Source organism: Hemitrygon akajei, chromosome 20, assembly GCF_048418815.1.
Source record: "Hemitrygon akajei chromosome 20, sHemAka1.3, whole genome shotgun sequence".
NCBI lineage: Eukaryota > Metazoa > Chordata > Chondrichthyes > Myliobatiformes > Dasyatidae > Hemitrygon > Hemitrygon akajei.
This window is the reverse complement of record NC_133143.1, coordinates 32,448,616-32,465,889: the sequence shown is the minus strand read 5'-3', so window position 1 is coordinate 32,465,889 and position 17,274 is coordinate 32,448,616. Positions and strand designations below refer to the sequence as shown.

The 17,274-nt window shown below is 42.3% G+C and overlaps 1 long non-coding RNA gene across 1 annotated transcript in view; it reads right to left on the bottom strand.

The window, feature by feature from the left end:
• LOC140713699 (uncharacterized) overlaps positions 1-16,599 on the bottom strand; it is a 47,611-nt gene extending 31,012 nt beyond the window's left edge. Inside the window, exon 1 of the long non-coding RNA XR_012095712.1 lies at positions 16,465-16,599. This is a non-coding gene — a long non-coding RNA (uncharacterized lncRNA). The remainder of the gene's footprint in view (positions 1-16,464) is intronic.
• Positions 16,600-17,274: the final 675 nt, after the last annotated feature.

The window sequence follows — 17,274 nt, the reverse complement described above, 5'->3', positions numbered from 1 at the left end:
AAGGCACAGCAATGTCATGTTTAAGTGTGGGAAACAGAGGGGGTTGGGAACCAAGGGAGCACTCGAAAGGAGACATTCTGGTGGCGGTGCTGACCAGGGAGTTGTGGGTGTACTCGACCCAAATAAGATGGGTGCTCCAGGATGACGGGTTGTTGGTGGTTATGCAACGCAGTGCTGTTCCAAATCCTGGTTTGCTCATTCTGTTTGACCATTAGTCTGCGGATGGAAGACAAGTTTACTGAGGCTCCAAGGACTTGTCAAAAGGATCTCCAGACCTGAGAGATGAATTGGGGGCCCCAGTCAGAAACAATGTCAGAGGGAATTCCTCGAAGGTGGAAGACGTGATGAACAAGGAGGTTGGCTGTTTCACAGGCTGTAAGGAGTTTGGGAAGGGCTATGAAGTGCACAGCTTTGGGGAAGCAGTCCACCACGGTGAGTACAGCAGTGTTCCCATGTGAAGGGGGTAGTCCGGTAACGAAATCCAGCGCAATGTGAGACCAAGGGCGGCTAGGGACAGGAAGGGGATGAAGCAATCCAGCAGATGGTCGGTGGGAGGCTTTTCTGCAGGCACCAACAGACCGGGCAGAGACGAAGGAACGGGTGTCAGCGTCCATGGAGGGCCACCAGAAATGTCTCTTCAGAAGGAACAGAGTTTGATCGATCCCGGAATGGCAGGCGAAAGGAGAAGTGTGCCCCGACTGGAGAACCTGATACCAAACTGAGTCAGGCACAAAAAGGCGATTGGAGGGTCCATTGCCTGGGTCAGGTTGAGCCCATTGGGCCTCTTTGACTACAGGTTTGATCTCCCAGGTGAGGGCAGTATGGTGAAAGGATGGTCTTGGGGTTGGGAAGACCCTCCTCCGAGACGTATTGACGGGAGTGAGCATCAGGCTTCCTGTTCTTGGATCCTGGATGACAGGTGAGCGTAAATCTGAACCGACCAAAAAATAACGCCCAACAGGCTTGGTGGGAATTCAGGCATTTGGTGGTTTGGATGTATGCAAGGTTCTTGTGATCGGTCCAGACGATGAATGGATGTTCCGCTCCCTCCAGCCAGTGCCTCCACTCCTCTAAAGTGAGTTTGACGGCCAGTAACTCCCGGTTCCCTACGTCGTAGCTCTGTTCAGCAGGGGATAGCCGGCGAGAAAAGAAGGCACAGGGATGGAGTTTTTGGTCTGGACCAGAGTGTTGGGAGAAGACCGCTCCCACCCCAGAGTCGAAGGCATCGACCTCCACAATGAATTGGCAAGAGGGGTCTGGCTGGACCAGGATGGGAGTAGAGGTGAATTGCCTCTTCAGCTCCGAGAAGGCAGAGTCCATTTCGGGGTCCCAGTGAAAAGGGGTCTTAGGAGAGGTGAGTCGAATAAGGGGCGCTTCCACCCGGCTGTAATCCCTGATAAAACGACGGTAAAAGTTTGCAAACCCCAGAAATTGCTGGAGTTGCTTGAGTGTCTTGGGTTTTGGCCATTCCGCCTTCGCCTGGATCTTTTCAGGATCTGCCCTCGCTTGCCCGCTCTCGATGATGTGCCCTAAGAAGCTGACAGAAGGGACGTGAAACTCACACCTCTCTGCCTTCACAGATTGTTTGTTCTCCCAAAGCCTCTGCAGAACCTGACGGATGTGGTGGGTGTGTTCCTGAAAACTGCAGGAGAAGATTAAGATGTCATCCAAATAAACAGAAACAAAATGGTTAATGAAGTCCCTAAGGACATCGTTTATCAGGGCTTGGAAGATGGCAGGGGCATTGGTGAGACCAAAGGGCATGACCAGATATTCAAAGTGACCAAGAGGAGTGTTAAAAGCTGTTTTCCACTCATCTGCCTCCCTTATCCTGACCAGATGGTAGGCACTTCATAGGTCCAATTTGGAGAAGATGGTGGCTCCGTAAAGGGGTTCGAAAGCAGAGCTAATAAGGGGCAGTGAATACTTATTCTTTATGGTGATGTTGTTCAGACCACGGTAGTCAATGCAGGGCACAGTCTTTCTTCCCCACAAAGAAGAAACCTGCACCTACAGGGGAAGATGAGGGTCGGATAATGCCTGCCGTGAGAGAGTAATTTAGGTAAGCCTCCATTGCCTCCCTTTTTGGCCAGGACAGGTTACACATCGGACTGGTGGGTAGAGCGGCTCTGGGAAGAAGGTCAATTGCGCAGTCGTAAGGTCGGTGTGGAGGCAGGGAAAGAGCCCGTTGTTTGCTAAACACTTCTCCCAAATTGTGATACTTTGCTGAAACCTTGGATAAGTCGGGAGTTTCAGAGGCAGACGAGGTCACGGTGACTTTCACAGGGGAAAGGGCCAATTGTAGACAAGTGGAGTGACAGAATGGACTCCAGCTGGCTACCTTCCCAGTGACCCAGTCAATATGGGGATTATGGCGGTTTAACCAGGGGGAACCAAGAACTATAGGAGCTTGAGGAGAGGAAATTAAGTTAAATCGTACCTGCTTCCGATGCTTCCCAGTGAGAATAAGAGACAGGGGTGGTGTGTGACTTGGGCCAGAAGTCTACCATCCAGTGCCCGGGCTTCTAGAGGGGTACTCAATGGCTCCCGAGGAATTCTGGCCCGGGAGGCTATGTCTTCATCCAAAAGATTTCCCTCAGCACCAGAGTCCACTAGAGCTGACAGAGGCAGGGACTGTTGGTTGTAACGTAAAGTCGCTGGGATCTGCATCCGGGTTTGGGGAATGGAAGGGAACATTGTCTGGCTCACCAGGGTCCCCCTTTCTACTGGTGGGCCTTCCCTATTTGGCCAAAGGGGACAGGTAGTTCGGAAGTGGCCGGACTGGTTGCAACATAGACACTCACCCGTTCTCAATCCCCGGAGTCGTTCTGTGGGAGAAAGATGGTTACGTCCCAGCTGCATGGGTTCCTCTCCCGGGGCAGTGGAAATGGCCGGGCTGGGAGCTATTCAAGGAGCAGGAGGAAAAGAGAGCCTTGTGCTGGTGGGAGACGGTAATGGGTGCCGTGGAGTGGCCACAGGTGGTGAATGGCCAGATCTCTCCCTATGGCGTTCTCGAAGACGATTGTCCAATCTCGTGGCTAGGGAGATCAAGGAATCTGGGCTGTTGGTGTCATCTCTCGCCTCCAACTTGTCTTTCACCATGTCGCTGAGACCATTCCGAAATACCCCTTGGAGTGCCTCATCGTTCCACCCCGAGTCAGCTGCTAATGTCTGGAACTCCACGGAGTATTCGTTGTTATGCACATGCAACCCTGTAAAAGTATCAGCAACAATAGAACACACCTGGAGTCTGGTTTTGCTGTTAACAGAACACTACTTTATTAGTAGCTATGTAATATAGTAGCTTAAACCAGGTAAACCAAGAGTTAACACTGTTATGCATATATAGGTGTAAATATATAGATCCCCAAACCTCTTCAAGCTCAGGTGGTAAGTGATACAGTCTTACGATGGCATGTAAGAAAAGTTCAGTTCAAATGCACAGGTTAATTAATGCGAGATGTTTGTAATCCAAAGGCAAACATTGTGAGAAGGCAGTTATGTCAATACTCCACAGATTCCACGACAGTAATACAAAATAACAATAGCAGTAGGTTTTACCTCCAAAGTTGTTCCATTCCACACATGAAATATCACCGACAGTGATCTTCAACGAATATACTTTCAACACAAGTGGTACCACACCCGAATTCAACTACGGGACATCCCAAAGTGGTGGCCACAGGATACTCAAACAGAATCCACGTATGGATTATCACCAACAGTAGCTTATCACAAAGGGGACCATCTTCAAGGGAACCACCACCCAGGCAAGGGTCGACACGCTGTTAGATTCCACAAGGTTACCCCAAACACACAACGTGATAGCCACTTATCCAGTTCCATGACATACGAAATAACTCCAACAGTGATTTGCCACAGGGAACTTTCTTCAGTGAACTACCACACCCAGACAAAGGGTAAACACACATGTGGTATTCACAAAAGTTTTCCCCTCACCAGAGAACCCACTCCTGTGGATTAAATAAGTGACAATCACACTTTCGTAGCCGAATAGAAACAAACCAGCCTCACGGGTTACTTAGAGTCGAAACAGTGATCTCTTTGTCACTAGGTTTCTTCTGTTTCAAACCTTCCTCTCTCCTCTCCTCTCTCTGCAAACTTCTAGTTTTCTAGTTGCAGAAACTTGTGAGAGTCATTTATCAATACTCTTGATTGATCTCAACTCACCCCTTTTGGGGTGCTGAAAGTTTAAACCACTGGTGTCTCACTGGTGTCTTCCATTAACCGAATCCGCCTTGACTCTGAGCTGTGTGTGTCTGTGTGTCCTTGTGTATTCAAAACAAGCTGCAGAGAAACCATAACATTCAAATAACTACTCCCCCCTCCCTCTCTCTCTCTCTCTCTCTCTCTCTCTACAGCAGCTCAGTGTCCAACAGTCTCATTCTTTTGGTGTTTTAAAGTGACAGTCCACAGAAAAAAAATGAGCCCTAGGGTTACATAACATCAGCAACACTGCATGAGCCCTGACAGAGAGTGAGTAGATGCTTAGCGGCATTTTTACCATGGACGGGGGTGGGGGGGGAGGGGGGGGTCAACGATCTTCCTCATCTCCGCGATAAAGGTGGGGAAAGAAGAGCAGATATCCAGATGATTATCCCAGACAGCTGCAGCCCGTGCTAAGGCACTTCCCTGCAACAACCCCCATGATATAAGCTAACTTTGACTTATCCGCAGAGTAGGTGGATGACTGCAGTTCGAACACCAAGGAGCATTGCAGAAGGAAGGCCCGGCACTTCCCCAAATCCCCCGCGTAGTGTTCAGGTTCAGGTACGTGCGGCTCTCTTGGCGGGGGTGTTGCTGACACGTAGGGGGTTGTCGTTACAGACTGTCTGGACTGGTTAGGCAGAGTTCCAGGAGTGGATACATGGTCCACCTGGTCGCCGATCTTCATTACGTTAGCGGACAGGGAATGGAGGTTCTCCATGACATCCCGGAGAAGTTGATCATGCACACCCAACAGGGAGCTTTGGCAGGTGAGGGCTTGTTGCAGGGTATTCGTATCCACTGGGTCCATTGTAACCAGATTGTTCTGTTAAAATGTGTGACTGAAGTGAACCCAAGTGTAGGACAAAGGCACAGAAACTGAATTAGGATGCTTACGCAGATGTGAACATTGAACAACAAACAGGAGGGATCTTGACACGGAGCCTTGAAACTGGAGCAAAACTTAGAACACACGGTCCTAAGTGGCCAGGCAATGTTAATCACCACACAGGCAAAACCAATGATCTGGTGACTAGTGGTTGTAATGCCGGGGTTCTTATGCTGCCGGTCTTGATGGAAACCAGGTGTGCAATCATCAAAGAGAATTAGAAGCAATTGGGAAATTAATGTTTGGAACTGTGGCACAATCAAAGGAAATTAGGGAATTAACGATTGGGACAGTGACAAGGAATAAAATGTAAAAATATGGAAAATCTGCCAATTCAGCATTTTAAAAGTATCAAAGGTGCTGGATTATCATTGTTTCTCTGTAACAAAATTTACAAATGTGATCAATATACATTTTATTGTCTAACACAGGGATTAAGCAGGATTAACATCAGGTATATAGAGTGATTAGTTTTTTTATCTTTCACCTACTCTACAATGTGTTTCTCCTGTGGATCAGTGTTGGATGTAGGAACTGAATAAATCATTGAATCCTTAAGATTACTCGGTCATTCAATAAAATCAGGCCTGTTTCAAAATCTAACTTCAAATATTGATGGATCATAATATTTTTCTTACCAATTAATTTCAATCATTATACCTTTAATTAACCCAGATCTCTTTGGGTAAGGGAATGCCTGGTTTTAGCTATCATTTGTGTAAGAAGTTTTTCCCAATTCAGTTGATAATTGGCTATCTCTATGCTGCAGGTAATTTCCCTTTTCAATTAATTCTCTGCCAGAAGAAACACTTTATCCATACTTCCCTCTGTGAATCCATTAATACTATACAAACATTAAAAAGTTCAACACCTAATCTTATTCAGTTAAAGCAATTTAAGATTTTGCATCATGCTGTCATAACTTAAAACTTTGTTTCACTAGAAACTTGAGCTGCACTCCCTCAGATGCCATTATGTTCTACCTGAGGTGCAATACCCAAATCTGAGCAGAATCCTCCAGATGAGATCTGTCCAAGTCTGTGAACTGGAAACACATCTTTCTCACTTTTGAATTCTACCTCATTTAAGATAAAGGTGAGTGTGCCATAGAGACTTCGGCAAAATGAATGACAAATCGTGGATAATAGTAATAGATTTTAAAAAAGAGGTAGTGGAAAGAGTGGCAGTATTCAGAGTGGTTAAGTCAACTGGACTAAATGAAAAACTTCTTCTGTTGGTGAGATAATGAGGAGTTGAAATTTTAGAGAAGCTGGTCATAATTTTCTATTTCCCAGATTTCAGGATGATGCCAGAAGATATACATTCTTGTTCAAGTAAAAACAGGAGGAGAAATGTAGGCATTACATAGCTGTCCATTAAAGAGAGTGACAGAGACGCCTTTTAAGAACAATAATCAGGGACAAAATTAAGATCCAATTAAATAAACATGGATAAATAAAATGGATGGGTCTCTTAAGGAGATATTATGTTAGACTAATCTGATTAAATGTTTTGATGAAATAAGAGGCAGTCATATTGAGAGATACAATTAATGAATAGTTGTGATGAATAGCCATTTTCCAGCTGCTGTAGTACAATATAGTGAACTACACATTATAGTATGATGATTGATATTAATTCTATGTCACATGTATTGAGGTACAGTTAGAAGCTTGATTTCCATACTGTCCAACTATTCAATACATTACAACAATGCATTGAGGTAGTACACAGTTTTTTAAAAAGTGTCAGTACAGAATAAAGCATTAGGGTTACAGAGAATCAAAATTTGCAGTTGTCACACAAGCTGGAAATCAAATAAAACTAAGAAAAAATGTAAAAGATTTTAAGAATGCAGTAGAAAGACAAATTAAATAAGTTATCAAATGAGAAAGTTCAAAAAACCATGGTGCAGAGGTGTATTTCAGCAGAAAGATAATACTTGTTTAATTTTATTTAAGACCAAAATACATGGAGATGAATTAGGCCATTGTGTTATTCATCATGGCTGATCCATTTCCCTCTCAACTCTTTTCCCCATAATCTTTCACGCCATGACTTATCAAGAACCTATCAACCTCCACCTTAAATAAACCTAATAACCTGGCCTTCACAGCCACCTGTGGCAATGAATTCCACAGATTCGCCATTCTCTGGCTAAAGAAATTCCTCCTGACCTCCATTCCTAATGCATGTTATGCTATTCTGTTCGTGCTTTCCGGTCCTAGACCACCCCAGTATAGGAAACATCCTCTCCACATCCACTCTATCTAGGCCTTTCAACATTTGATAGGTTTCAATGTGATCACCACCTCATTCTTCAAAATTCCAGCAAGTACTGGCCCTGAGCCATCAAACACTCCTCATATGATAAGCGTTTCAATCCCGTAATAATTTTTGTGAACTTCTCTCCAATGTCAGGCCTTCCTTTCTCAAATAAGGGACCCAAAACTGCTCACAGTACTCCAAGTGAGGCCTCACTGATGCATTATAAAGCATCAGCATTACATCCTTACTTTTATATTCTCATCCTCTCAAAATGAATACTGGGATTGCATTTGCCTTCCTCACCACTAACTCAACCTGCAAATTAACCTTTAATCCTGCATGAGAACACCCAAGTCCCTTTACATCTCAGATTTTTGAACATTTAGAATGTTTTTGGACATTTAGAAAATAATCTATGCTTTTATTCCTTATACCAGAGTGCATGACCATACATATCCCGACACTATATTCCATCTGCCACTTCTTTGTCCTGCTAATCTGTCCTTCTGCAGATTCCCTGCTTCTTCAACACTACCTGCCCCTGCAACTCTCTTGATATCATCCACAAACTTGACCAAAAAGCCATTAATTCCATCATCTAAATCGTTGATATGCAACGTAAAAAAAAGCTGTCTCTAAAACGACCCCTGTGGAGCAATACTAGTCAATCTGAAAAGACTCCCTTTATTTCCACTCTGGCTCCAGCCAATCAGCAAATCTTCTATCCATGCTAGTATTTTCCCTATGATACCAAGGGCTCTTATCTTGCTAAGCAGCCTTATGTCAAAGGCCTTTTGAAAATCCAAACACAGAACTTCCACAGATTCTCCTTTGACTTCCTGCCAGTTATTTCCTCGAAGAATTCCAACAGATTTGTCATGTAAGATTTCTCCTTACAAAACCATGCTGGCTTAATGCCTCCAACCTCATCTTTAGCAATCGACTTCCAATATCTTCCCAGTCCCTGAAGTCAGACTAACTGGACTATAGTTTCTTTTCTTCTGCTTCTCTATCTTCTTGGGGAGTGGAATGACATTTGCAATTTTCCAGTCCTCCAGAGCCATGCCAGAATCTAATGATTCTTGAAACATCATTACTAATGCCTCCACAATCTCTTTGACTACCTCTTTCAGAACGCTGGAGTGTAGTCCAACTGATCCACCTAACTATCTGCCTTTAGACCTTCCAATTTCCCAAGCACCTTCTCCCTAGTAATAGCAACTGCACCTACTTCTAGCCACTGACACTCTTGAACATCTGGCATACTGTTTGTGTCTTCTACAGTGAAAGCTGATGCAAAGGGCGCTGAGTAGGCTACGGTCAATTATGGAAAACTCTGAACATCCTCTACATAGCACCATCCAGAGACAGAGAAGCAGTTTCAGCGACAGGTTACTATCGATGCAATGCTCCTCAGACAGGATGAAGAGGTCAATACTCCCCAATGCCATTAGGCTTTACAATTCAACCGCCAGGACTTAAGAACTTTTTAAAAACTATTATTAATGCTTTTTGAGATAGTGATTTAGATGCATATCATATTTTTTACTGAGTTAAGTATTGTATGTAATTAGTTTTGCTACAACAAGTGTATGGGACATTGGAAAAAAAGTTGAATTTCCCCATGGGGATGAATAAAGTATCTATCTATCTATCTATCTATCTATCTATCTATCTATCTATCTATCTATCTATCTATCTATCTATCTATCTATCTATCTAAGTACTTATTCAATTTGCTTGGTGTTTCCTTGTCTCCCATTACTGCCTCTCCAGCCTTACTTTCTAGCAGTCCAATATTTATTCTTGTCTCTCTTTTACATTTTATATATCTGTAAATATTTATGGTAATCTCTTTGATATTACTGGCTAGCTTACTTCATATTTCATCTTTTTTCTCCTTTGGCTCTTTAGTTGCCTTCTAATGGGTTTAAATGTTTCCCAATCCTTTAACTTCTCATTAATTTTTGTTCCCTTTTGCTTTTATGTTGGCTTAAAAAGAGTATAGGAGGAAGACAGTGAACAAAATGTTTTGAGATTAACAAATCTGTTCTTTGAGTATTTGGCCTCCTGGTGTTTCAACACAGCTGCTTGCAACTGTGCTAAATTTTAGCAATTGTGCTATACACTGAACTTCCAAATGTCAGTTTCTTTGTGGTCAGTTCCTAATACAAATTTATTTTTGGAAACTCTTGGCAAGCAAAAGACAACATGAAGTATTGAAGTTGATGTGCCAAGCATCTTTATTCCATAATGAATATATCAAACTCCCCTGTATTGGTCAACACCCCTGGCCAGATGCCCTCATTCCACCCTACTGTCCTTTCCCAAATTCCATGAAGTAATAACTCACAGTTTCAGAGAGACTTCCAGTTACTATATCAGTCTTTTGTGTGTCTTGTTCTATGTACTATGCTCCTTTTACAATTGGAAAACCAAAGAGTCACTTTGTAGAATACTTTAATTAGTGTGCAAACTTAGCAGGAGCTTTCAGTCTATCATTCTAATTCTTTATCTCACCTAAACTGTATCCTTTCTGGTCCTGGCTTCTTAAACCGTTGTAATAAAACTCAACATAGTCTCTCATCTTCCAGTCAGTAACATTGTAGTCTTCTAGACTTGACAATGAGTTCAACTGTTTTGGGATGAAGAGCATTACCAGTTTTTTTTTGTCCTGATGAAGGGTCTCCGCATGAAATGTCGACTATATTCTTTTACACAAATGCTGTCTGGCCTGCTGAGTTCCTCCAGCATTTTGTGTGCGTTGCTTGGATTTCCAACATCTGCAGACTTTCTTTCGCTTGTAATCAGTATTTTAATCCATGTTTCCAGTAGTTGTCTAAATCTCAGTTTTACTGTCAGGTAAGCCTTTATATTTGTATCTACTCCAGACATTAGCCTTCATGTGTTGTAGGACATTCGAAGCTTTCTCTCCCTCTCCCCTCCCCTCCCCCCTGCAATTTTATCTGTCATTCATTCCCCTTGAACCCATTTTTTTCATAGAGGCAGAGTTACGAAGTAATACTGTACAGAAACAGACCCTTCAGGCCAACTCAACCATGTCAACCAAGATGCCCAGCTAAGCTAGTGTATAGCCCTATCCCTCTAAACTCCTCCTAGTCTTTTACCTGCCTTAGTGTCATTTAATTGTTATTAATGGCGCTACCCCAACCATTCTATATATTAAATTAATGATAAACCAGATACATTTCTAAAAATAAAGAGTTTTTGAAATGTTCTTGTGGGCAATGCTGTAAGCTAATAGTATTTGTATATTTTAAATTACCTGAATCAACCTTATTGTGTTAGGTAGAAGCTGCTTGCTGGCCTGACTGAATAGGGAACACAGATTCCCTTGTCTAATAAATATTGGTAAAATGTTTTAAATCATGGCTGTTTTCCGATGCCAGCCTGCAAGCAGCCAGATTTACTGATTTCAACTTCACTATATGTATGGGAGGAGTTGGTCTGAAACCTTAACTATTGAGCTACTTGATACAGATAATAGAACCACCGGTTGAGAGATCTGAAGCCAGAAAAGCAGGAGGGGTTGGGCCTCCAATAATGTTAAGGTTATAAAGGATTGGGACTGATGTGCTTGCTGATAGTCAGTACCAATACTTCCAAAGCCTGGAACTATGAATTCCAAGAACTGAACAAATTGTGACATCAATCACATTGTAATATAAATTTAATGCCAGCACTACCACATAATAGCTCCATCATGGAAAATGTTAAGCTCACAAAGATGAATACATTCAAGAGTAGGAAGAGTTTCACCTCAGCCCCTCATTCAGCATCATTTAGAGGAATAGTACAGCTAATTACTTGTGAGTTAATAATTGAAAGTTACTGGCTGTTGCTTTGAGTCAATTTGTATTTTCTGATTTTGGACTATTTTAAAGATGATCCTCAGCAGGAATAGTATGTCTGGGTCAGTACATGGAATGACACATCATGGCCATTACAGAGACTTGCATGTTACAAGTGCAGGAATGGCTGCTGGATGTTCTGGGCTTCGATGTCTCGAAAAGGGTAAGGAGGGAGGTGAAAGAAGCCGGGACGTGGTATTGCTAAACAGGGTTGTTTCACAGCTGCAGAAAGGGATGATATTGTGGAAGGATTTTCTACAGAGTCAGTGTGGGTAGAACTCAGAAACAGGAAGGGAGTAATCACTCTATTGGGAATATTCTATACATCGCCCCCCCCCCCCCTCCGCCACCATCACACACACACACAAATAGCAACAGAGACACAAAGGAACTAAAAGTCAGAAAGATTTTGGAAAGGTGCAAAAGTACAGAGTTGTTATGATACGTGACTTCAACTTCCCTAATATTTATTAGCACTTGCTTAGTGAAAAAGGCTTAGATAGGGTGGAATTTGTTAGGAGTGCCCAGGAAAGATTCCTGACACAATTTGTAGACAGACCAACTAGAGGAGAGGTCATACAGGATCTGGTGCAAAGCGACGAACTAAGTCAGGAGTCCGATCTCTTAGTGGGTGAGCATTTCAGAGACGGTGACCACAGTTGCCGGACCCTTCCCATAACTTTGGATGGAGATTGAAAGAAATGATATGGGCAAGTATTTAATTGGGGAGGGAGAATTATGATGCTATTAGGTAGGAACTTGGGAGCATAAATTGAGAACAGATGTACACAGGGAAATGCACAACAGAAATGTGGAGGTTGTTTAGGGAGCACTTGGATGGGGTTCTGAATAATGTTGTCCCACTGAGGCAGGGTAAGGATGATAGAGTGAATAAATCATGCTTGATAACATTTGTGGAAAGAAGCTTCCTTAACTTCTAGGAAGCAATGATTAGATATGGCTCCAGAGGATTACAAGGTAGCTAGAAATGTGCTTAAGAATGGACTTGGGAGATCTAGGAGGGGTACAAGAAAGCCTGGGCATGGAGAACAGGAGGCTTAAGTTTAAACCACTTGGAAGCATTAGTATGAGAACTGAAGAATCCAAACTTATTTTATTGCCTCAAAAATGTAACTATGATAAACACAGATGATCAAGTTTCTGTGCTGGACCTGATGCTCATCTGTTGCTACAGATATGCCATATGTTATCAGTGGATATTGGCAGAGGAAACCTGTAATGCTAAGGAGAACTGTTTTCAAAAGAATCAACTTCTGTTAGACTAGCTTGTACTTAGTTCCAAGAAAAATGTACAGATGTGTTCAAATAATTTTCTTCTTAATTTATTCAGCTGCTATGGCAAAGGCAATATTTATAGCTCATTGCAAACTAGCCTTGAAATGATGATAAATCGTCAACTCATTCTTGAACTGCTACAGTCCATTAGACCTTAAGACTATGGATCAGAATTAGGCCATTTGGCCCATTGAGTCAGTTCCTCCAATTGTTCTCCTCATGAAGATGTATATATAGCACTTAGGGTCAAAATTCTAAACTTCAACTCAGCGATGATGATGAAACAACGTTTCTCAAAATCAAGCTGCCTTGATGTTGAACAGGCTTTTGTATTTAAGAAAGGACTGTTAGAGAGTTATCATAGAATTAGAGTCATACAGTACAGAAATAAGCCCTTCGGCACACCATATCAATACTGACACATTGTTACGTTTACTAGTGCTTGTCCATAGACTGCAATGACTGCAGTGACTTTGAAATTTAAATATGCATCCAGTGTGATTTGGAGGTTAACCTACTGGTGGAGATATCCCTGTGGATCTAGTGGCTTTGTTCTTCTTTCTGTTAGAAGTTGTGGATTCAGAAATACTGTCAGAGTTTTCTGGGTTGAGTTAGTGATTGTATAGAAGGTGCAAACAGTAACCACAGTGCACTTGGATGGTAGAAATTAATGTTTGACGATAGTCCAATCAAATGAACAGGCTGCCTTGGACATTAAACTTCTTGATTTGGAGGCGATTTCATCCAGGCAAGTTGACTGTACTCATTTCTAGTAGATACTAGGACTCAAGAATGAGGAGTTGAGTCACTTGTTACAGGATATCTAGCATTTGACCTGTAGCTATGTGTTTGGTTCACTGGGGTTTCTGGCTAACAGGGGTACCAGGACATTGATTATAGTGTATTTGTGGATAGAAATGACATCTCCTGTCAAGGATAATTGGTCAGACACTCTCTTGCTGGAAATAATCATTGCCTGGTACCTGTGCTGTTTGGGCTACTTTCCATTATCAGCGTATGCCTGAATATTGCCTCGATCATACTTCATTTACTGAAATGATGCGAATGGATCTGAATATTGTGAAATCTTCAGCACGATCTACAGTTCTGACTTTACAATGGAAGAAAATATCATTGTTGAAGCAGTCTAAGATTGTTTGGTCTATGACACCACCCTGATGTCCTGGGTCTGGAATGATTGACGTCCAACAAACAATACCATCTTTTATAAACAATTTCTATTTGTGTTTGACATTTTATATGACAGATTGCAGGCTTACATCTTCAAATAATACAGTCGTAGAACATGTGGACGAAGTATAGATTCATATTTTCTTAAGAATAAACAGCAGGGAAACAGACCATTTGGCCCAACTTGTCCATACTGACCAGAATGCCTGTCAAAGCTAATCCCATTTGCTTGTGTTTGGCCCCTTTTCCCTCTAAGCCATGGGTTCCAAATCTGGGGCCGGTAGACCGCTCAGTTAATGGTACGGGTCCATTGCATAAAAAAGGTTGAGGACCTATGCTCTAAACTTTTCCTATCCATGTACCTCTCCAAATGTTAAATTTAAACAGTATGATTGCACCTGCCTCTACCGCCTTCTCTGGCAACCCATTCCATATATCTACCCCCATCTATGGAAAAACATAGCCTTCAGTTCACCCTTAAATATTCCTCCTTCACTTTATATCTTGCCTTTGGCTATAGCCTACCCATCCCTGAGCATTATAACATTAGTCATAGCCTCTTTTGTACTAGGGAAGACTTTCCCAGCCTTTATAATCTCCCCTCATAATTCAAACCCTACAATCTAAGCCACTTTACTTTAAATCCTTATTGCACCCTTTATAACTAACTCACATTCTTCTAAAACTATGGTTACCAGAAATGTCCACAATATCCCAAGTGTGGCCTGACCAATGATTTGTACTACTTTAACATGTTGTCCCAGCTCCTAACTTCAATGCCTCAGCTAATGAAGCCAACTTCAGTATTGGGAGGCCTTCAGTAAAACCACTAACAAAGTGACCACCCATTCTTATTCCTCTGTTCTAATCCTATAGCTTCATTGGACATCCCATCCATTATTGAGAACTTGTTAAATTCTTTGCTAAAATCCATGCTGATGTAGCTCAAAGTATTTCAAAGATCTTGAAGCACTCTATAGGCATCGAAGTGTCTTTGAGGTATTATCACAGTTGTGAAATTGGGAAATGACTGAAGTCACTTTGCCCACAGCAAGGTCTGCAAATAGTAACATGATCATGGATCATGATCTGTTTTTTCCCCACTGAGATTTGTTGTGGGAAAACAATCAACCATGCCGCAGGAAGAAGTTGCCAGCAATCTTTCCAAATAGCTACCCCTTTGCAATTTGCATCTTTCTGTAGCTGCTGCACAATCAGACCAGAACTAGTGTGAAAGAAATAACTATGAAACGCACTCCTAGGAAGTTCTACAACACTTCCTAACCAAAGATGGAGTTCTGAGGCATACAATGAGCCATGCAGGAAAGGAGAAATCAGTAACGACTGATAATGCAGCGAAATATCTTGAGTCTGTCAATTATGGAGAGCATCTATAATATAGAGAAGATGCAGTTGTTGTGACTATGAACAAAATCACCAGAGAGATTCTGTAACTAATGTACACTGAAGTCTTTATTCAGCAAAATAAGCGGTACCTACCTGATCCAATATTACATGACTTTTATATACTAAAGATCAAAGGATCAAAGGTAATGGTAAAAGCAGGACAATTCTATAGTTACAATGTATCTAAGGTACAATGCTTCCTTTGGATACGTATAATTTTCAAACACCTCCATCTTTGTACCCAAACTCCAGACACCCAGAACGAATGTTAATTTCCAGTGATTCTAGGATGCATTCATGCATATGCAGGTATCTGTGCTCAAATGGAGTATTTCTTTGTTTGCAATTAACCCCAAAATGCAGCTCCAGAAACACCATTTTTCAGAACTGTATTTAAAATTCAATCTACAATTCATGTTCAAGTCCGATGACTGGCTGCTTTTGAAGTTAGAATTTGCTATATACCATAACTCTAGAATATACCCTAACAGTCCCTCCTGAACAAAAAAAATGTTCTAGAAAAGGCCAAACTTTAAGGTCAATCTAATCAAATAGGGTAGCAAAAATGCCCAGTATTTCTGACCCCCTTCCTCAATTACCGATCATATCCCTATGTGCAATTACATCTACACTATCATCCCTAATGGCTACCTACAAGGCTTGAAGCAGAGATTGTTTCAGAAATTTGCCCACCAGTCTTTAAAATGCAGATTTGTCATTCGTCTGCCTATTGCCTCCTTCCCTGCTGGCTGATTGCAGTTTAATCACATTCTTTATCTTCATCTCTTTATTCTCTGATAGCTAAAACTCTGCAGTGGCTGTTAGTGATTACTCTCTGGTTGGAACACCAGCAAGGTAACTGTATCAGGCTCACAGACACACGGCATGTCGTCACAAAAGATTTTCAGAATCTTGATGACCAGTCTCTCAGACCCTCTCATCAATGTACAAGAGGGGTTGGGGGGGGGGGGTCTCTATTTGAATGGCAGCATGGACCTCACCCTAGTGGCATCCACTTCTAGAGTCTCCATTTGATCACTGGCCCAACCATAGAAAGAACCCAGCTCATTTGCATTCACTCCCCATTCAGCTGGAGTGATTTCCTTCAGACACTGTGTGTAATTTCTTTCCTTTCTCGGTCTGCCACACTATTGACATTATGGAACCTGATGTCTCTTCTGTAACTCTGAGCCCTTCCCATCTAATTTCCCCAATATTTTTTTCTATCCTGAGCTATACAACTAATCATCTGCCTTCAGCAACCAGCCTTCATTACAGAGTACAGTTACTGTTGTACTTTAACGTGTTACTCACCGCTTGCCGTCACACTCCCTTGCTGTCCTCTGCCTTTGCATTTGGAGTGGGTCTGTTTCCACCAGGTGTGGTCTGGTCTGATGCAGCCGGCTGGTGTTTATCACTTGGGTTCTCTGCAATGATGCTGGTACCGGGTACACTTGATCTCTCGCTCAGTCTGTGGGGGTGACAAGAAGGTGAGATGTGTGCTTTAACCTGCGTCTAGTGTTTCCACTGGCTGCCTTTCCGGGACGGTACACCAACACTGGTGATAATTGTCCAGAACACCATCTGTGGCTCTATCCACCTGGGAGTGAAACCTATCTTATCAACCAGCTCCCTTACCATGACTTGGTAACCTGGCTGTGCGGGACTCTCTTCTCTCCTTCTGGCTCTCTCTGATCCACAATGTAGACTACAAGACATAGCAGCATAATTAGGCTATCTGGCCCTCTCTCTGCCTCCTACCAATCAGCCAATGCTCTAACCATGTTAGTAACTTTCCTGTAATATCATGGGTGCTTAACTTGGTAAGCAACATCTTGTGTTGCACCTTGTCAAAGGCCCTCTGAAAGTCCAAATATACAACATCCACTGCACCCCCTTTATCAATTCTACTTATAATTATTGAATGATCTTTATTGTCATTATACACAGGTACAATGAAACTCTGTTTGGCTTCCTCTCAGACAATCAAAGAAAGTAGTAGATAAAAACAAGACAGTAATAGAAAAACAGTATTAAATAGATACGTAGCAGAAAATAAGTTGCAGCAGCACCAGAATATCACAGTAATGCACAAAGTGCCATCAGTGCAAGCTTTTGAGTCCT